The sequence below is a fragment of the Tauraco erythrolophus genome, chromosome 9 (genome assembly GCF_009769465.1).
Source record: "Tauraco erythrolophus isolate bTauEry1 chromosome 9, bTauEry1.pri, whole genome shotgun sequence".
NCBI lineage: Eukaryota > Metazoa > Chordata > Aves > Musophagiformes > Musophagidae > Tauraco > Tauraco erythrolophus.
Genome location: NC_141473.1, coordinates 19735169 through 19740908, shown reverse-complemented (window position 1 = coordinate 19740908; position 5740 = coordinate 19735169).

The window sequence follows — 5740 nt, the reverse complement described above, 5'->3', positions numbered from 1 at the left end:
TCCCGCAGCACGTGGGGCGAGGAGGCAGGGGAGCACCGCGGATTCGTCTCCGCTCCGTAAAGAGCTCGAGACTCCACACAGGAGCTTCCCCGGCCGCCGTGGCAGCCCGCCCCGTCGGCCGGCAAGCAAAAAGCCGGTTCCCTTCTCCCGGTGCTTCCCCGAAGCTGCCCGGCAGCGGGACACGGTGGGCTCTTCGGGGCGCTTCCCCTTACCGCGGCTCCGGCTCCGTCAAGCTGTCATCGGAGGGACCAGGAATTCCTCCTTGGGTGGTACCTTCACCAACACGAAAAGGGCGTCTCAACAGTGCCACGGCTACTTTCATCGCATTAAGAGGTTTTTTTTCTCCATCAAGGCAAAGCCTGTGCTGGGATTTCTGGATCAGTGCTCTCAGGCATTTCAGAAGGTATTTTCAAACTGTTCCAAAGTCAGGCAACACTCAAGTGTGGAAATAACACCAGAACTTGGGCACACGGATGGCTCTGTCACATACACCAGCCCTGCGTGCCCTATACACCATCAGGAGTCGTGATGTAGTTGCTTGCTAGTCTTTCACTTTCAAACTCAATTCAAAACCCCAGACCAGGGGAAGGACTCACAGATTTCAGCAGGCTTTGGACCCTAGACTCTTGGAACGAGTTTCAAATTCCAGCAGCCTTTTGTTTATCCAAGGAAGATAAACTAAGTGGTCTGCTGCATACTGCATGGGTTTTCAGACAAGATCTGGAAAACAGCAGGTCTTTGCTCAGAAGGGACATTAAACATCCTGTGACACTTTCCATGAGAACACAGATAAAACGGGACCTTTTCTTACCCTTCCCAAACACTGCCGCCAGACAAGGGCTGCCTGGTTCCTGTCTTTCACCCAGGACCGTTGAGCCTTTCAGCGCTGCTGTAAAGAACAAGGGCAAAGCTCCCAGGAGTGCACAAGCACAGCCAGAGGACAGGGTGGCTGGGAGTCATTTGCTACACCACTCTTCCAGGGCAAGTTCAAAATCCTTCACCGTAAGGAAGCACCCACAATTTGGGTAAGCACAGCAGTTTCTAGGCAGATTATGAATTGGAAGAGACCCCCCTTTCCAGGTGACAGAGCTACTCTGGACAGTGGCATGAGGTTCTTGGAGGGACTGGTCTACAAGTGGTTCCCCCTCCTTCTGCACGCTGTGGGGTGAAGTTGTGCGCCGGGCAGCCCACACCATCCGTGTACAGCTTTCCTAGCACAATTATTCCCCTTCCTATGGTGTGGCAGCTCACAGCAGCTGTAGGGAAAAGGGGCTAGGTTTTCCCGACCAATTGTGTGGGTAATAAAAACTTATTCTTGAACAAGAAAAAAGTGCAGCTTTTACTTTCTTGGTGAGATTTTGATTTTTTTTCCCCCTCTTTTTTACAGTTCTGCAATATTTTGGAAAGATTTTTAACCTTACCTGGATTCAACTGTGCTTCATGTTGAAAGATTTTTTTCCTTGCCAAAATACACAGCTAATGTAACTGCAAGAGGCTTTATTTGTACTGTGTAACAGTGCAAGATAGTAGACAGCTCTGAACAGGATGGCCTGTGCGTTGAGCCACTGCTCAAGAGACTGAGGGTCTCAGCATCGCAGCCAACTTCCTCTGCAGGCCTGGCTGGCAGCGTCTCTATGACAACTCCCCATCAGCGATGGGAATGACAGCGGTTATCTATGTTGGCTGCTGACATTTTGAAGTCTGGGTCAACAACAGGTAATGCTTTCCTCTCTGTGGTGTGGAGAGGAGATGGTCAGAGCACCACAGAAGAGCACACAACCTGCCTTGTGTATTATACACACCAGCAGTACACAAAGAGGCAGTTACACCGCTCATGCTCTGCTGACCTGGCTTTTGACACTGTAACAACTTTAAAACATGCTTTTGTGCTATTTAGATTTTATATAAATTCATTTTCAGCACTGAAGTATCACAAACTAGGTAACAACAAAACAATACGCGTGACTTCATGTGGCTCTTTGGAGCAACACTAACAGTAACAGAAATACAAGGTTTTGGTTTTACATTCATGTTTTAGACATTCATGATAAGCTTCCTGTTGTCACCGCTAGGACAGATTTTTCTCAGGCAAATCTCAACTGCTGACACCAGATAAATGATCCGTTGCACTGCTCCATCTAGCAGTTTAACAAGCAGCACAATATAACTCACCTGTAATGACCTTAATGCCTTCAGGGTTGCAGGACTATGCACATTGCTCCTCTAGAGCTGCTGTAATCACAATACCAAAGGCGTACATCTCCCCACCCTGAGTGCCTGACCAGGCAACAACACATCCAAAACGGAGTTGTGGTGGTTTTGTCCCTATGCAAAAAAGAATAATACCTTTATGTTCTTTTAAACTTTCCACACCACAAAAATAATCAGAAACTCTAGCACTATAAAGGGGTAAGATAAATGCTTTTACAGTTTGGAGGACGGTTAGGTGCCATGGCACAGTTGATGAATGGCCTTCCTATGCATGTATGTTCTTAAAGTATGTTATTTAATTGAACCTTTAGATGCAATTACCCATGGTAAATTGAAAACTCCACTACCCTCCTTCCTCTGCCCTCTGCTTCCATCTCCCTGATACAACCAGCCAACAGCGCAGGGATATACTGTAACAGTATGCTCAGAGGAACGTTTTCAGATCTGGTCACTCACGTTTGGATATACAACCTTAGGCCTTCTATAGTCAAGGGGACACAGCTTCCCTGACATCTCTGGAAACGAAGCCAAGGACATCACAGCCTGGACAAATTGTAGTCCCCATGATTCCCTTAGCTCCCTCTCTGGAGCTACTGTCCAAATCTTGCTGCATCCATGGTGAGAAGGTAAAGTACTCGCTTACCGCCTGGGAGGAGAGGCTCCTTTCTGAAGGTGAGGTCAAGCTCTGTTGCTTACTGACATACAGGGCTCCAGCAGAAGATCAGACGACTGTGATGAATTCCTTAAAATACGTGGCTATATAAATCATATACGGGTCAGAAAAAAAAGAGTGTGTGTAATTGTCATTCCACGGCCTCCACACTTCTTACATGGAGATTAGCAGCTCCTGGAACATGAGACTATTACATAGCATCAGACCAAAAGATGCATTTAACAGTCTTGTTTCTAATGACACCCAGAACTGGATGCAGGTATGTCTTGCAACCTACCTTGCCTGAAGCAGTGTATCATCGTCCAAAATCTCTGGAACTTTTGGCAGAAACATCCTCTCTTTCTTGATACAAACTAAGTATAGGCAGATCATTACTTAATATTAGTTGAACAAAGGGATGATTCATCTCCTTTTAGTGATTACAAGCTTCCACACTTCAAACCTCTTGCCTTGCTGCTGTTTATCTGGGGTATTCCTTCTGGTCTGACATTGAAATCCTCAGTCCAAGCACATGCAGTAAGCTTTTTTTGACACATTTTGATGCACGTATTTTATAAATATCAGCACTCCAGCTAGCCAGAATTTTCCAGTGCAACAATTTCACTTGAAAACACAGATTCATGAAAACAAGTGTCCTATGGAAACATGGTTCTAACAAACACTTGGCTGTGCAAAGGCAGGAGCTTTAAAAAGAAATAATAAATCTTATCCGTCAAATGCCTTTCTTTGGCAGCCTGCTAGGCTTCCTGCTAGCAGGTTTTTTGGTGAATAAAAGGAAATTTGAAAATGTCTAAATTTTGTTTCACATCAGAAGAAAACTTATTCACATGTTGGAATTTTTCACAGCATGGGAATAATAAATTTGAATTAATTGTACTTGGAAGCAAGCCTTTGCACGGCCGTTCCAGTCTCTTCCATATCCACTTGACTGTGGACCAGAGGCTCAGGCTATTTCAATCCACACAGGAATTCGACACCAAACATGGCCTGTAACATTGCTCTAGTCTGAAGAGAATTATCCATTTCCATGGCTGTACGATTTTTCATGGCATTATGTTTTTGTTCTCCCTGCTGGATGACGAGTAAGCCTTGTTGTGCTCCCCTGTAGGGTTGCTGTTAGCAGCTTACCCTGCTCATCAACACCCTCGCCTGTACCAACTCTTGGGGAAAAAGCACAGGCTAAAGAAGGCTGAACTGGGGCTCAAAGCCTGAAGGCAGGGCAAGTGGTCTTCACCCTATTCCCCGAACCAGCACGTGGTACCAAGTCAAAGAAGATAGCGAGCCACCACCAATACTCCACACCTCCACAACACACAAAAGCAGTCACTTGGCAAGAGTTGGCTGTACCTCAGACAAGACTCCGGTGGGCACTCGCTGACTGCTGGGACTATCGGGGAAAGCTCCTCACCTGTCCCAGGGCACACCATGCCTCCGGACATTTTTTCCCTGCACCTCACCTGTAAAATGCGCAGCTTATCAGCTAGGACTTCTTTCAATTCAGTTTTTACTACCTAATTGTCGTATTTGTTGCATTCACAGGCTGGAGGAACAGTTTCTTTGCTTTAAACTTTATATACTCCTTTAAATAAAATATGTCCACTGATAATATCTACAGCAAACATTTGCAGAGTTAACAAACACAGCAACTATTGTCATTCCACCCAGAGAGAAAGTTAAAAGCATCAAAGATTTCTGTTTTATTTGGAGATGTACCAGATTAGTTCCAGGGGCACTTATGCAACACACAACCTTACAGCAATTTTTTTTCTTTTTTTTTTTTTTTTTTACTCCATGCATGTGCAAGGTGGCTGGGTTTTTTTCCCCTGTTTGCTTTTTTTCTTTGAGTTGAGCATGCGTGGACAGAGACCTAAACTAGAGCCAACTAAAAGTACATCAGAAACTATGTGCTCTGTGTAGAAAGATATTTTGGTAAATGTCACGACATTGACTCACCACAGCCTTGCATTTCGGTATCAGCCTCGTGGCTGCAAAGCTGGACGAGCTGCCACTGTTCTGACACCGAGATGGTTTGGTTCCCCCTGGCCACGCAGCAGTGGCTACACGAGGTGCCCCATGGGGTGCCCAGAGGTGGGCAGAGGGGCACGGGTGACAGCTGGGTCAGGGCTGTGCTCACCCGCACAGGCACTGTGCCGGCCTCAGGAGGGGCAGGGGCTCAAATTGGGTGGCGATGACATGTGATGGGAAAATGGCATCAGTGTCTGACCCTTCTTTGTGCCATTAGTGCTGTTTTGGAGGAGGTCTGAGGCATCACCCCTCCAAGGGCTGCAGGTCAGCACAAACCAGCCCACCTTCTCACCGGGTTTTCCTGCTGCAAAAAGCACTCAGATGCCGTACAAGGTCTGGGGACTTGACTCAAGCCTGAATAGTATTTTACTAATTAAGGTATTTTGCATGTCTGTTTTTAAAAGTAGTGCTTTGATGTTTGTATATTCAGCCTTTTTTTTTATGGCCAGAAGTTCCCATCACTGCGTTGCCAGTCATATACCATCACCTTCCTACCACATCAGAGTACGTAGGGAAAGCCAGGGACTGAAAGGAAACTGACTCTACATTATTTTACTTCCTCCAACAGGCCTGTGAGGCAAATAGGTTAGAAAAGGAAAAGCCAGTTCTTCTGTTTTTCTCATGAATAAAGAGATTTCAATTGCCAAGCCTAACGATCTCAACAGCTCTTTTGCTCCTGTACTGATAAAGGCACTCAGAATGTCAGGGTTGGTATATGAGAACTTTATAGTAATGTGTACAAAATTAAACTTAAAAAAAATAATCCTATGATGCTGTGAAGCAGATGTTCATGGAAACCTGGTAAAGAAGATTTTATAATCCTTTTAGGTA